General features: G+C 21.5%; 1 long non-coding RNA gene across 1 annotated transcript; it reads right to left on the reverse strand.

Moving 5' to 3' along the window:
• Positions 1-714: 714 nt before the first annotated feature.
• LOC145242676 (uncharacterized) lies at positions 715-17,787 on the reverse strand. Its single transcript, XR_013862802.1, has 2 exons — positions 17,315-17,787; positions 715-3,828 (listed from the first exon to the last, which is right to left on the reverse strand). It is a non-coding gene; the product is annotated as an uncharacterized LOC145242676 (long non-coding RNA).
• Between the last annotated feature and the right edge of the window lie 517 nt (positions 17,788-18,304).

Raw genomic sequence — 18,304 nt, forward strand, 5'->3', positions numbered from 1 at the left:
ACTGAGCTAAGCACAAGGCTGTGGCGCACCTCAAATGGTTTAACTTGCCTGCTGAAGCAAGGAACCCGGGTATGGCAATGTGGAGCCACATGTGAGAGATTTACGAGATGGTTGAGGACCAATGACACTCGTCCACCCCTGGAAGGAGGCTGTAGCCAAGTTACAAAGGTGCTACCTCTTCCAGATCCCCCTATATATATATATATATATATATATATATATATATATATATATTAATTTGCCTTCTGATTCATCATGTATGTATATATATCCTATTATAAATTTTTGTACTGTTTGTGTGTGTGTGTGTGATGCGGTTTGTCTCAGCCTACAGGCAATCCACTCAGGCAAGTTAGGTACCGAAATGAAGCTTATGACCAAGCGGATGTTTTAGTGATATTGATGTCCATGTTTTTGTATGGAAATGCAAAAAAAATGCAAAAAAAATGCAAAAAATAACGATTTACTAAACAACGTTTTATTTACTGGATATTTTTACGGTATTTATTAGTAAGTTCGATTTACTTTGTGTGTGTGTGAGAGTGAGTTTGGGAGAGAGAGAGAGAGAGAGAGACAGACAGACAGACAGACAGACAGAGACAGGTAGGCAGGCAGGCAGGCAGTTCGAAATGAAGCTTATGACATGTTTTAGTGATATTTATATCCATGTTTGGTGTATGGAAATGCAAAAAAAAAAAAAAAAATGCAACAAAATAACGATTTATTAAACAACGTTTTATTTACTGGATATTTTTCCGGTACAAGGACTCAAATTTGCCCAGCTGGGCAAACATGGGTGCTTGTATATATTAATACTGCTAAAATTTAAAGTCTTTAAACCAAAAATTGGCGGAGATGTTTAGTAGAGTCTTCAATGGTCAACTCTTTCAACTTTGACCTCTTGGCAGCCAAATTTTCGCTCAAAAACTGATTAAAAAGCTTGCTGCAAGTCTGAATACCTTTTATGTAAAATTTTAAATGCTTAGACCCAAAATTGGCAGAATAGTTTGCTAGAGATCGCAAAGGTAATATTTTTTTAACTTTGACCTCCTTGGCAGACAAAATTTCAGCCAAAAACCGATTAAAAAGCTTGCCCTATGTCCGAATACACTTTATGTAAAATTTCAAATGTTTACACGAAAAATTGGCTGAGTAATTTATTAGAGACTGCAGAGGTCAAATATTTTTTTAACTTTGACCCCAATTTTGACCCCTTAACATTTATTGTTTTGGGCTCAAATCAAATTAAAAAGTTTGATCCATGTGTAAGTAACCTACATGTAAAATTTCAAGTGTTTAGACCCAAAATTGGCGGAGGAGTTTGGTAGAGTTTTCAAAGGTTGAACTTTCACCCCTTGATAGCAAAATTTCTGTCCGAAAACCAATTAAAATGATTTTCCCAAATCTCAATACCACTTATATCAAATCTCGTGTCTGTAGGCAGAAAATTGACGGAGTGGTTGGTAGGGAAATGTACACACACAGACACACGCACACATATATTTTCACTTTTATAGATATACTAGCATGGGTGCCCAGCGTTGCCCGGGTGTTTGGAGGTGTATGCTGAGCAAAAAAAAAAAAAAAAAGGTCAATACACACACAGACAGACAAACGCTTTCACTTTCATAGATATAATAGATAGACTAGCTTTTCAGCCCGGCGTTGCCCGGGTGTTTGGTTGTGTATGTTGAGCATTAAAAAACGGTCAATTTTTTTAACTTCGACCTCCATTATGAACCCTTAAAATTTATTGTTTTGGGCTCAAATCAAATTATTAAGTTAGATCCATGTCCAAGGAACCTATATCTAAAATTTGTTGGAGAACTTTGGTAGAGTTTTCAAAGGTCAAATCGTTAACAGCCAAATTTTTGGCCAAAACCCGATCACATAGATTTTCCCAAATCTCAGTACCCTGTATATCAAATTTCGAGTCTGTAGACTAAAAATTGACAGAGTTATTGCAAAGGAAAATGTACACAGAAACACAGACAGACGGACAGACAGACACACAGACACACAAAAAAAAAGCGGTCAATTTTTTTAACTTTGACCCCTATTATGACCCCTTAAAATTTATTGTTTTGGTCTCAAATTACATTATTAAGTTAGATCCATGTCCAAGGAACCTATATCTAAAATTTCAAGTGTTTAGACCCAAAATTGTCGGAGGAGTTTGGTAGAGTTCTCAAAGGTCAAATCGTTGAACTTTGAGCCCTTTAATCGGCAAATTTCTGGCCGAAAACCGATCACGTCGATTTTCCCAAATAAGTGCAGGAAGTGACGATTGCTACTAGTTGGGAGATTCAAACCCAGCTAAAAAGCCACTTTTGACTCTATTTGCTAGGAACATTATCTCTAGGCCACTAGCAACTGCTACACGAATTGATGAAATTTAACAACTATAGATACTAAATACAGGCACAGTGTTAAGACAGTCAATAGTGATAAAATGACCAGAAATCGTGATCTCCCACAAAACCAGCCAATCACCTTTATTTCTCAGTGCTCAACTTTAAGAACTTTCTTCTTAATGGGGTTAGCAATTAGAAATTAGAAATAATTATTTTTATACCTACATACATTTGTGTTTTATGCTTCGCAGGAAGTAACGATTGATACTGGTCGGAAATTCAAATCCAACAGAAAGGCACCTTTGACTGCATTTGCTAGGAAAATTCTAATTTACCATTTGCTCAGTTGTACTAGAGGACTTGTCTATCTGTGGTCGCTTTGCCCATCTATAAAATTGCAGAAAAACTAATACTTCATACATTATGCCATCATTCATTTTCAAGTAGTTATATTATATTTTTCTTGATAATAATTATTTTTTATGTGTTTTTCCCACTCTGTCTCGCTCTCTCCTTACTTTTTTACTTTTTTCTGCCCCCCCCTTCTCTCATCCCTCTCCTTGGTTCTCTTTCTCTTCCAGCCCTCTCTCTCTCTTTTTTTTTTTTCACCCTTTATTTCTTATCTCTCATTCTCCATGGTGTATGGATACAAAGATATAAGCTTGCCCTATTTGTGAGACCTAGAATTCATGAACTGCAAACCTATGCAAAGGGTTAAGATCCCATGCGTAGGCTGTGAATGGCAACCTGTGATGTCTTAGGATGCGATCCTGATGCCTGAGCAATACGTGGCCTAGTTGCATAAATGGTTATATAGCTTGCAACACTTTACTTCAGCCATTACTTCAGCTAGATGGGAAGTTGAAGAGGACCAATCTGATCAATCGGCCAGTCACGTTTAGCCCAAGTGTTTATTCTATCAGTTGTCCCAATTGTTTACAATATTTAAATTGATTAACTTTATAGTTATTAATCTCTACTCCAGTTTACAAAGAAGTGCTTACAAAAATGATAAAGAATGGTATTATCATATATATTATTTTTAAGTAAAAAATAATATTTTATTTAAATTAATATTTTTAAATAAAGAATAATATATATGATATAATTCGGTATGGACCCAGCAATGGAAGACCAGATAAGAACAAAAAAATTTTGGATTTATAAGACCAAAAAAATCCAGCCTTGATCGCACCTTGTGGCGCGTGACACAGTGGATAAAGGTGTTGAATCTGTATGGTTCCAGGTGAGCATTGCCTGAAGATAGTTGTTTCAATCCTACCCAAAACAGGCCAGAGGTTTAGTTGGCCCAAACGTGGTGAGACAACAACAACTATGGAAGGCAGTATTTACTGAGGATACAGTTACGAGACTAAGCATTCCTATCCCGTCGCAGTTAATCACCTGAAGAAGGCCAAAGGATGAGTTGGCCGAAACGTGGTGAAACAACAACTATGAAGATCAGGATAACAGTCTGCAAAAAAACAAATAAATAAATACAAAAATTACTCATCTCAAAGGATTCCAATAAAAAAATAATAAGTGAAATTATCACGGTTTAAAAACAAGTTCTAATGAATGCAAGAATTGGCCAAAATTATTTATCTCCAAGAAACCGTCCTCAAAAGAAGACAATATTAATATAAAAACATTACCAGATATTAAGTCACATTCACGATACTGGCAACAAGGCCTCTGGATGGGTATTAGTTTTATAATATATTTCCCGTAGCAAACGGAATATCCACACTAATACCCAAGTGGTTGCCATCAAGTGGTTGCCACATTACATAGAACAAATAATATTTGCTTAATATATATATATATATATATATATATATATATATATATATATATATATATATATATATATATATATATATAAGAGCAAATGGTTAATAAAACATGTTAAAAAATACTTAGAAAAAGAGTTAAAAACATATTTCATTTGAAAAGGAAACACTAAAATAAGTGGATAGTTCTTAATCCGCTGAGTTTCGAAGAAATACTTTCCTTATTATAAGCTCTATCTCCTATTTGGTTTTATCGAACTTTTACATCTGGTTGAGATTACTTTATAAATATTAATTCTTTAATATTTATAATATACTTTAGTTTTACCATCTTGGATCATTTTGGTAAATTTAATTGTAATTTTTATTATATATATACATATATATATATATATATATATATATACATATATATATATATATATATATATATATATATATATATATTCCATTAAATGTTGACATAAATGAAAGTGACCTCAAGGAGCTGATGGAAATATAAACAAACATATTCATCCACAAAAACAAAAACGTCGGAGTAGCAATGCACATACAACAAACTCCTAGTAATCCAAACTACAATAGGAGAATGTAAAGAAAGCTCACTAAAAGCCGAAAAGAGGATGCAGTGTAATCCAGACACCAAGTCACACAAGGAGTACACATCCCTACTCCTTTGAAGACAAATAACAGCCAATGTACCATGCATGCCAAACTACATACACTATCAAATACATTCTTACTGAATGCATTGATCTGGATCCTATAAGAGAAACGTTTCAAAGAGCAGGTACAATTAAAGAATATTTTTTTTACTCACGTTCACCCCTAACAAGGCATATAACCACTTGAATGTAAGGGGCTACTATTTGAGACCATACTTAAGAAAGCTTAACAAGATGTTGGTTTACAGTACATTTAAACTTCTGCATATCAGTACAGACATGGAAGCAGGTAGCAGGAAAGGAATTCCAAAGTCTACCTGTTCGAGGGAAGAAACTATTAGAATAGAATGTTTTCTGATATTTAGAGACCTCAACAGTAAAGGGGTGAGATTTTATTGCTAAGCAAGTTTGTCAGGGATATGTAATGAAGGAACTGTAAAAAAAAATATATATATATAAAAGTAGTGAGTGTAATGTACTTTTAAAAGTAGTTGATCTATGTTTATATATTTTTAGATCCATGTTTATATATTTTTAGATCTATATTTATATATTTTTAGATCTATGTTTATATATTTTTAGATCCATGTTTATATATTTTTAGATCTATATTTATATATTTTTAGATCCATGTTTATATATTTTTAGATCTATATTTATATATTTTTAGATCTATATTTATATATTTTTAGATCTATGTTTATATATTTTTAGATCTATATTTATATATTTTTAGATTCATGTTTATATATTTTTAGATCTATATTTATATATTTTTAGATCTATATTTATATATTTTTAGATCTATATTTATATATTTTTAGATTCATGTTTATATATTTTTCGATCTATATTTATATATTTTTAGATCTATATTTATATATTTTTAGATCTATATTTATATATTTTTAGATCTATATTTATATATTTTTAGATCTATATTAATATATTTTTAGATCTATATTTATATTTTTAGATCTATATTTATATATTTTTAGATCTATGTTTATATATTTTTAGATCTATATTTATATATTTTTAGATCTATATTTATATATTTTTAGATCTATATTTATATTTTTAGATCTATATTTATATATTTTTAGATCTATATTTATATATTTTTAGATCTATATTTATATATTTTTAGATCTATATTTATATATTTCTAGATCTATGTTTATATATTTTTAGATCTATATTTATATATTTTTAGATCTATATTTATATATTTTTAGATCTATATTTATATATTTTTAGATCTATATTTATATATTTTTAGATCTATATTTATATATTTTTAGATCTATATTTATATATTTTTAGATCTATATTTATATATTTTTAGATCTATATTTATATATTTTTAGATCTATATTTATATATTTTTAGATCTATATTTATATATTTTTAGATCTATATTTATATATTTTTAGATCTATATTTATATATTTTTAGATCTATATTTATATATTTTTAGATCTATATTTATATATTTTTAGATCTATATTTATATATTTTTAGATCTATATTTATATATTTTTAGATCTATATTTACATATTTTTAGATCTATATTTATATATTTTTAGATCTATATTTATATATTTTTAGATCTATGTTTATATATTTTTAGATCTATATTTATATATTTTTAGATCCATGTTTATATATTTTTAGATCTATATTTATATATTTTTAGATCTATATTTATATATTTTTAGATCTATGTTTATATATTTTTAGATCTATATTTATATATTTTTAGATTCATGTTTATATATTTTTAGATCTATATTTATATATTTTTAGATCTATATTTATATATTTTTAGATCTATATTTATATATTTTTAGATTCATGTTTATATATTTTTCGATCTATATTTATATATTTTTAGATCTATATTTATATATTTTTAGATCTATATTTATATATTTTTAGATCTATATTTATATATTTTTAGATCTATATTAATATATTTTTAGATCTATATTTATATTTTTAGATCTATATTTATATATTTTTAGATCTATATATATATATTTTTAGATCTATATTTATATATTTTTAGATCTATATTTATATATTTTTAGATCTATATTTATATTTTTAGATCTATATTTATATATTTTTAGATCTATATTTATATATTTTTAGATCTATATTTATATATTTTTAGATCTATATTTATATATTTCTAGATCTATGTTTATATATTTTTAGATCTATATTTATATATTTTTAGATCTATATTTATATATTTTTAGATCTATATTTATATATTTTTAGATCTATATTTATATATTTTTAGATCTATATTTATATATTTTTAGATCTATATTTATATATTTTTAGATCTATATTTATATATTTTTAGATCTATATTTATATATTTTTAGATCTATATTTATATATTTTTAGATCTATATTTATATATTTTTAGATCTATATTTATATATTTTTAGATCTATATTTATATATTTTTAGATCTATATTTATATATTTTTAGATCTATATTTATATATTTTTAGATCTATATTTATATATTTTTAGATCTATATTTATATATTTTTAGATCTATATTGATATATTTTTAGATCTATATTTATATATTTTTAGATCTATATTTATATATTTTTAGATCTATATTTATATATTTTTAGATCTATATTTACATATTTTTAGATCTATATTTATATATTTTTAGATCTATATTTATATATTTTTAGATCTATGTTTATATATTTTTAGATCTATATTTATATATTTTTAGATCTATATTTACATATTTTTAGATCTATATTTATATATTTTTAGATTAATATTTATATATTTTTAGATCTATATTTATATATTTTTAGATCTATATTTACATATTTTTAGATCTATATTTATATATTTTTAGATCTATATTTATATATTTTTAGATCTATATTTATATATTTTTAGATCTATATTTACATATTTTTAGATCTATATTTATATATTTTTAGATCTATATTTATATATTTTTAGATCTATATTTATATATTTTTAGATCTATGTTTATATATTTTTAGATCTATATTTATATATTTTTAGATTCATGTTTATATATTTTTATATCTATATTTATATATTTTTAGATTTATATTTACATATTTTTAGATCTATATTTATATATTTTTAGATCTATATTTATATATTTTTAGATCTATGTTTATATATTTTTATATCTATATTTATATATTTTTCGATCTATATTTATATATTTTTAGATCTATATTTATATATTTTTAGATCTATATTTATATATTTTTAGATCTATATTTATATATTTTTAGATCTATGTTTATATATTTTTAGATCTATGTTTATATATTTTTAGATCTATATTTATATATTTTTAGATCTATGTTTATATATTTTTAGATCTATATTTATATATTTTTAGATCTATGTTTATATATTTTTAGATCTATGTTTATATATTTTTAGATCTATATTTATATATTTTTAGATCTATGTTTATATATTTTTATATCTATATTTATATATTTTTAGATCTATATTTATATATTTTTAGATCTATATTTATATATTTTTAGATCTATGTTTATATATTTTTAGATCTATATTTATATATTTTTAGATCTATATTTATATATTTTTAGATCTATATTTATATATTTTTAGATCTATATTTATATATTTTTAGATCTATGTTTATATATTTTTAGATCTATATTTATATATTTTTAGATCTATGTTTATATATTTTTAGATTTATATTTATATATTTTTAGATCTATGTTTATATATTTTTAGATCTATATTTATATATTTTTAGATCTATGTTTATATATTTTTAGATCTATATTTATATATTTTTAGATCTATGTTTATATATTTTTAGATATATATTTATATATTTTTAGATCTATATTTATATATTTTTAGATCTATATTTATATATTTTTAGATCTATATTTATATATTTTTAGATCTATGTTTATATATTTTTAAATCTATATTTATATATTTTTAGATCTATGTTTATATATTTTTAGATCTATATTTATATATTTTTAGATCTATGTTTATATATTTTTAGATTTATATTTATATATTTTTAGATCTATGTTTATATATTTTTAGATCTATATTTATATATTTTTAGATCTATGTTTATATATTTTTAGATCTATATTTATATATTTTTAGATCTATGTTTATATATTTTTAGATCTATATTTATATATTTTTAGATCTATGTTTATATATTTTTAGATTTATATTTACATATTTTTAGATCTATATTTATATATTTTTAGATCTATATTTATATATTTTTAGATCTATATTTATATAGTTTTAGATCTATATTTATATATTTTTAGATCTATATTTATATATTTTTAGATCTATGTTTATATATTTTTATATCTATGTTTATATATTTTTAGATCTATATTTATATATTTTTAGATCTATATTTATATATTTTTAGATCTATATTTATATATTTTTAGATCTATATTTATATATTTTTAGATCTATGTTTATATATTTTTAGATCTATATTTATATATTTTTATATCTATGTTTATATATTTTTAGATCTATATTTATATATTTTTAGATCTATATTTATATATTTTTAGATCTATGTTTATATATTTTTAGATCTATGTTTATATATTTTTATATCTATATTTATATATTTTTAGATCTATATTTATATATTTTTAGATCTATGTTTATATATTTTTAGATCTATGTTTATATATTTTTAGATCTATATTTATATATTTTTAGATCTATGTTTATATATTTTTAGATCTATGTTTATATATTTTTAGATCTATATTTATATATTTTTAGATATATATTTACATATTTTTAGATCTATGTTTATATATTTTTAGATCTATATTTATATATTTTTAGATCTATATTTATATATTTTTTGATCTATATTTATATATTTTTATATCTATGTTTATATATTTTTAGATCTATATTTATATATTTTTAGATCTATGTTTATATATTTCTAGATCTATGTTTATATATTTTTATATCTATATTTATATATTTTTAGATCTATATTTATATATTTTTAGATCTATATTTATATATTTCTAGATCTATGTTTATATATTTTTAGATCTATGTTTATATATTTTTAGATCTATATTTATATATTTTTAGATCTATATCTATATATTTTTAGATCTATATTTATATATTTCTAGATCTATATTTATATATTTTATATCTATATTTATATATTTTTAGATCTATATTTATATATTTCTAGATCTATGTTTATATATTTTTAGATCTATATTTATATATTTTTAGATCTATGTTTATATATTTTTATATCTATATTTATATATTTTTAGATCTATATTTATATATTTTTAGATCTATGTTTATATATTTTTAGATCTATATTTATATATTTTTAGATCTGTGTTTATATATTTTTAGATCTATATTTATATATTTTTAGATCGATATTTATATATTTTTAGATCTATATTTATATATTTTTAGATCTATACTTATATATTTTTAGATCTATATTTATATATTTCTTGATCAATATTTATATATTTTTAGATCTATATTTATATATTTTTAGATCTATGTTTATATATTTTTAGATCTATATTTATATATTTTTAGATCTATATTTATATATTTCTAGATCTATGTTTATATATTTTTAGATCTATGTTTATATATTTTTAGATCTATATTTATATATTTCTAGACCTTTATTTATATATTTTTAGATCTATATTTATATATTTTTAGATCTATGTTTATATATTTTTAGATCTATGTTTATATATTTTTAGATCTATATTTACATATTTTTAGATCTATATTTATATATTTTTAGATCTATGTATATATATTATTAGATCTATATTTATATATTTCTAGATCTATATTTATATATTTTTAGATCTATATTTATATATTTCTAGATCTATGTTTATATATTTTTAGATCCATGTTTATATATTTTTAGATCTATGTTTATATATTCCTAGATCTATGTTTATATATTTTTAGATCTATATTTATATATTTCTAGATCTATATTTATATATTTTTATATCTATATTTATATATTTTTAGATCCATGTTTATATATTTTAAGATCTATATTTATATATTTTTAGATCTATATTTATATATTTTTAGATCTATATTTATATATTTTTAGATCTATATTTATATATTTTTAGATCTATATTTATATATTTTTAGATCTATATTTATATATTTCTTGATTAATAGTTATATATTTTTAGATCTATATTTATATATTTTTAGATCTATGTTTATATATTTTTAGATCTATATTTATATATTTTTAGATCTATATTTATATATTTCTAGATCTATGTTTATATATTTTTAGATCTATGTTTATATATTTTTAGATCTATATTTATATATTTCTAGACCTTTATTTATATATTTTTAGATCTATATTTATATATTTTTAGATCTATGTTTATATATTTTTAGATCTATGTTTATATATTTTTATATCTATATTTATATATTTTTCGATCTATATTAATATATTTTTAGATCTATGTTTATATATTTTTAGATCTATATTTATATATTTTTAGATCTATATTTATATATTTTTAGATCTATATTTATATATTTTTAGATCTATATTTATATATTTTTAGATCTATATTTATATATTTCTAGATCTATGTTTATATATTTTTAGATCCATGTTTATATATTTTTAGATCTATGTTTATATATTCCTAGATCTATGTTTATATATTTTTAGATCTATATTTATATATTTCTAGATCTATATTTATATATTTTTATATCTATATTTATATATTTTTAGATCCATGTTTATATATTTTAAGATCTATATTTATATATTTTTAGATCTATATTTATATATTTTTAGATCTATATTTATATATTTTTAGATCTATATTTATATATTTTTAGATCTATATTTATATATTTTTAGATCTATATTTATATATTTTTAGATCTATATTTATATATTTCTTGATCAATAGTTATATATTTTTAGATCTATATTTATATATTTTTAGATCTATGTTTATATATTTTTAGATCTATATTTATATATTTTTAGATCTATATTTATATATTTCTACATCTATGTTTATATATTTTAGATCTATGTTTATATATTTTTAGATCTATATTTTTATATTTCTAGACCTTTATTTATATATTTTTAGATCTATATTTATATATTTTTAGATCTATGTTTATATATTTTTAGATCTATGTTTATATATTTTTAGATCTATATTTACATATTTTTAGATCTATATTTATATATTTTTAGATCTATGTATATATATTATTAGATCTATATTTATATATTTCTAGATCTATGTTTATATATTTTTATATCTATATTTATATATTTTTAGATCTATGTTTATATATTTTTATATCTATATTTATATATTTTTCGATCTATATTTATATATTTTTAGATCTATGTTTATATATTTTTAGATCTATATTTATATATTTTTAGATCTATATTTATATATTTTTAGATCTATATTTATATATTTTTAGATCTATATTTATATATTTTTAGATCTATATTTATATATTTCTAGATCTATGTTTATATATTTTTAGATCCATGTTTATATATTTTTAGATCTATGTTTATATATGCCTAGATCTATGTTTATATATTTTTAGATCTATATTTATATATTTCTAGATCTATATTTATATATTTTTATATCTATATTTATATATTTTTAGATCCATGTTTATATATTTTTAGATCTATATTTATATATTTTTAGATCTATATTTATATATTTTTAGATCTATATTTATATATTTTTATATCTATATTTATATATTTTTAGATCTATGTTTATATATTTTTAGATCTATATTTATATATTTTTAGATCTATATTTATATATTTTTAGATCTATATTTATATATTTTTAGATCTATATTTATATATTTTTAGATCTATGTTTATATATTTTTAGATCTATATTTATATATTTTTAGATCTATATTTATATATTTTTAGATCTATATTTATATATTTCTAGATCTATGTTTATATATTTTTAGATCCATGTTTATATATTTTTAGATCTATGTTTATATATTTCTAGATCTATGTTTATATATTATTAGATCTATATTTATATATTTCTAGAACTATGTTTATATATTTTTAGATCTATATTTAAATATTTCTAGATCTATATTTATATATTTTTATATCTATATTTATATATTTTTAGATCTATATTTATATATTTCTAGATCTATGTTTATATATTTTTAGATCTATGTTTATATATTTTTAGATCTATATTTATATATTTTTAGATCTATATCTATATATTTTTAGATCTATATTTATATATTTCTAGATCTATATTTATATATTTTATATCTATATTTATATATTTTTAGATCTATATTTATATATTTCTAGATCTATGTTTATATATTTTTAGATCTATATTTATATATTTTTAGATCTATGTTTATATATTTTTAGATCTATATTTATATATTTTTAGATCTATATTTATATATTTTTAGATCTATGTTTATATATTTTTAGATCTATATTTATATATTTTTAGATCTGTGTTTATATATTTTTAGATCTATATTTATATATTTTTAGATCTATATTTATATATTTTTAGATCTATATTTATATATTTTTAGATCTATATTTATATATTTTTAGATCTATATTTATATATTTCTTGATCAATATTTATATATTTTTAGATCTATATTTATATATTTTTAGATCTATGTTTATATATTTTTAGATCTATATTTATATATTTTTAGATCTATATTTATATATTTCTAGATCTATGTTTATATATTTTTAGATCTATGTTTATATATTTTTAGATCTATATTTATATATTTCTAGACCTTTGTTTATATATTTTTATATCTATATTTATATATTTTTAGATCTATGTTTATATATTTTTAGATCTATGTTTATATATTTTTAGATCTCTATTTATATATTTCTAGACCTTTATTTATATATTTTTGATCTATGTTTATATATTTTTATATTTATATTTATATATTTCTAGATCCATGTTTATATATTTTTAGATCTATATTTATATATTTTTATATCTATATTTATATATTTTTAGATCTATATTTATATATTTCTAGATCTATGTTTATATATTTTTAGATCTATGTTTATATATTTTTAGATCTATGTTTATATATTTTTAGATCTATGTTTATATATTTTTATATCTATATTTATATATTTTTAGATCTATATTTATATATTTTTATATCTATATTTATATATTTTTAGATCTATGTTTATATATTTTTAGATCTATATTTATATATTTTTAGATCTATATTTATATATTTCTAGATCTATGTTTATATATTTTTAGATCCATGTTTATATATTTCTAGATCTATGTTTATATATTTTTAGATCCATGTTTATATATTTTTAGATCTATGTTTATATATTCCTAGATCTATGTTTATATATTTTTAGATCTATATTTATATATTTCTAGATCTATGTTTATATATTTTTAGATCTATATTTATATATTTCTAGATCTATATTTATATATTTTTATATCTATATTTATATATTTTTAGATCCATGTTTATATATTTTTAGATCTATATTTATATATTTTTAGATCTATATTTATATATTTTTAGATCTATATTTATATATTTTTATATCTATATTTATATATTTTTAGATCTATGTTTATATATTTTTAGATCTATATTTATATATTTTTAGATCTATATTTATATATTTTTAGATCTATATTTATATATTTTTAGATCTATATTTATATATTTTTAGATCTATGTTTATATATTTTTAGATCTATATTTATATATTTTTAGATCTATATTTATATATTTTTAGATCTATATTTATATATTTCTAGATCTATGTTTATATATTTTTAGATCCATGTTTATATATTTTTAGATCTATGTTTATATATTTCTAGATCTATGTTTATATATTTTTATATCTATATTTATATATTTTTAGATCTATATTTATATATTTCTAGATCTATATTTATATATTTCTAGATCTATGTGTATATATTTTTAGATCTATGTTTATATATTTTTAGATCTATATTTATATATTTTTAGATCTATGTTTATATATTTTTAGATCTATGTTTATATATTTTTAGATCTATGTTTATATATTTTTAGATCTATGTTTATATATTTTTATATCTATATTTATATATTTTTAGATCTATATTTATATATTTTTATATCTATATTTATATATTTTTAGATCTATATTTATATATTTTTAGATCTATATTTATATATTTTTAGATCTATATTTATATATTTCTAGATCTATGTTTATATATTTTTAGATCCATGTTTATATATTTTTAGATCTATGTTTATATATTTCTAGATCTATGTTTATATATTTTTAGATCAATATTTATATATTTTTAGATCTATATTTATATATTTTTAGATCTATATTTATATATTTTTAGATCTATATTTATATATTTTTAGATCTATGTTTATATATTTTTAGATCTATGTTTATATATTTTTAGATCTATATTTATATATTTTTATATCTATATTTATATATTTTTAGATCTATATTTATATATTTTTAGATCTATGTTTATATATTTTTAGATCTATATTTATATATTTTTAGATCTATATTTATATATTTCTAGATCTATGTTTATATATTTTTAGATCCATGTTTTTATATTTTTAGATCTATGTTTATATATTTCTAGATCTATGTTTATATATTTTTAGATCTATGTTTATATATTTTTATATCTATATTTATATATTTTTAGATCTATGTTTATATATTTTTATATCTATATTTATATATTTTTAGATCTATGTTTATATATTTTTAGATCTATATTTATATATTTTTAGATCTATGTTTATATATTTTTAGATCTATGTACTAAAGCATAAAGATCTAAAAATATATAAATCCAACTTGATCAGGCAATAAATGACCTGAAAAGACGTTGCAGGCTTATCTTTGTTTTATCGTTATTTCCAAGGCAAGTGCTCGTCAGAGCTCCAATCTCTGGTCTCCCCCTCGTCAATCTTTCATGATAAACACCCGTCTAGCTGAAACCACTGTCATTAACTTTCCCCACTCTTTATCTGTGTCTAAATCAAAACGTAGATTCCATGAACAAAGCTTCTTTCTTAGAAGTGCACGCCTGTGGAAGTCTGTTCCGTTTGCCTATTTCCCACCTGACTACAACTTGGATCGTTTCAAGTCCAACATAAACAAATTCCTGATGAACCGCCCCCTTAAGTAAGACACTTTATCAAATATCCAATACTAACGATTACTACGATACTATCCCATAGATTACTGTACACGCAATAACCCTTATCCCCGAGTGGCTTCCGGGCCTTGATAAATGGTGACCTCCAAAAAAAAAAAGTTGATATGCCATAAAAGAAAACAAAGACACACACAAAAAGTTGTGGAACACACTTCCTGCTGACTGTTTTCCTCCTACCTTTAACCTTGGTCTTTTCAAGACTAAAGTCAGTAGGCATCTCCTGTCTTTGTGATAATCGTCTTTCGTTCTTGTTAGCTTCTTACATTAAGTGGCTTCACGTTTTGTCTGGAGCGATTTCCATAAAAAAACACGGTTTTAATAGTGTAGTAGATCCCCCCCCCCCAACTAAGAGAAGCGTTCACAGAGCAGGTACAATGAAGGAATCGTTAGAAAAAATAAAGTGAAGACCATAACTGCACTTTTAAAAGTAGTTGATCTATATTTATATATTCTTAGAACTATATACAAAAGTATAAAGATCTAAATATATATATCAATACAACTTGCACAACATTAAATAACCTGAAAAAAAGGATGGTATGCCATAAAAGAAAACAAAGGCACAAACAAAACCCACAGAGTTTTAAATATATACTAGACCCCCCCTCTCCTCAACTTTAGTAGAGGACACATCACTTTTCGCGTCACGAGTTGTCTAGATAAAACATCTCCCTCCCTCCCTCTGGTTTGATTAATGTGACGTCATCCATTATGCATGGTCATCCCTTTTTTAATATTCAGCGTTATCGTTTGGTGTCTTCATTCACTCTGCACGGTTATTGTTTTAATGGATAACATCACAAAATGATTCGTCGTCCAATGTGCACAGGGACAAATAAAGAAGATAACAAACAAGTTAGATCCACCATGTTTTGTTTTGGGGGGGGGGGGCGAAATATACAGCCTAAAATTCTGTTCTTTAGAAAAAGGATATTTCAAAAGATATTTTGTATTTTTATACGTTAACAAATATGAAACGAATAGAAAAAATATATTAATTTTACACACACACACACACACACACACACACACACACAAATTCACTGCTCACCTAGTCAACTGTGGGTCACGGGTCGTCTATGTTTTTGTTTTGAATGGATGATGTCAACCTTTATGATGTCATAAAGGATATTCCCAATGTCTTCAACCTGTTTTAGTGGATGATGTCATCACTGTCTTTGTCTCTGTCTTTCTCCCACCTTCTCTTTCTCTCTTTAGTAAAACTCAAGGTGGCGAAATTTGAAAGACGTCCACTTATATATAAGCTTTCCTTCTCCCTAATCATCTATCTCAAATTTTTCGATTTTGCAGTTTGCGAGAAATCTGTCCCCCTTCCCACTCTTACTTGCCTCCATCTTTTACTTCTTTCCTTTTCTTTATTTGTGTATTTTTCTGATAACAAATATTGCACTCTGCGTTCCCTCCTCCCACCTTATTCATTCTCTCTACTTCACCAGTCCTCCTCCTCTTCTTCTTCAAGTTGTTTATAACTTCCTCTACACTCCTTTCTTCATTTAGTTTAAAACATAAAATGTGCTTGCCCCACCCAATCTCTCTTTCTACCCCCCCCTCTCTCAGTCTGTTTTTCATAAACAAACTTTTCCTCACCATATTCTCTCCTGCTACAATTTACTTCCCCGGCTATGCAACCTCTCTCTCTCTCTCTCTCTCTCTCTCTCTCTCTCTCTCTTTCTCTCTCTCGAACGCGCTCTCTTAACTTAATTAACTGGTTGTATTCTATTTTTCTCACCTCTCTCTTCCTTTCCCACTTTCTCTAATCTTAATTATTGTTTTCAGTTTTTCACTTTGTTTTCTTTTCCTCAGGTTATCACGCTGTCTATGCCTGTTTCTCTCTCCTCTTTCATTCTCTCCCTCTCTATATACTTAATTACCGTTTCCTCACTTCTCGTCCTTTCTCTCTCTTTCTCTCTCTCTCTTTCTTTCTCACAGTTTATAGTTTATCTCCCCTTTCCCTCTCTGCCTCTCTTTCTCTCTCTGCTTAATTACTGTTTCCTTACTTCTCCCTCTCTCTCTCTCTCTC

Source organism: Euprymna scolopes, chromosome 21 (genome assembly GCF_053919585.1).
Source record: "Euprymna scolopes isolate OS-2025 chromosome 21, ASM5391958v1, whole genome shotgun sequence".
In the NCBI taxonomy this organism is placed as follows: Eukaryota; Metazoa; Mollusca; class Cephalopoda; order Sepiida; family Sepiolidae; genus Euprymna; species Euprymna scolopes.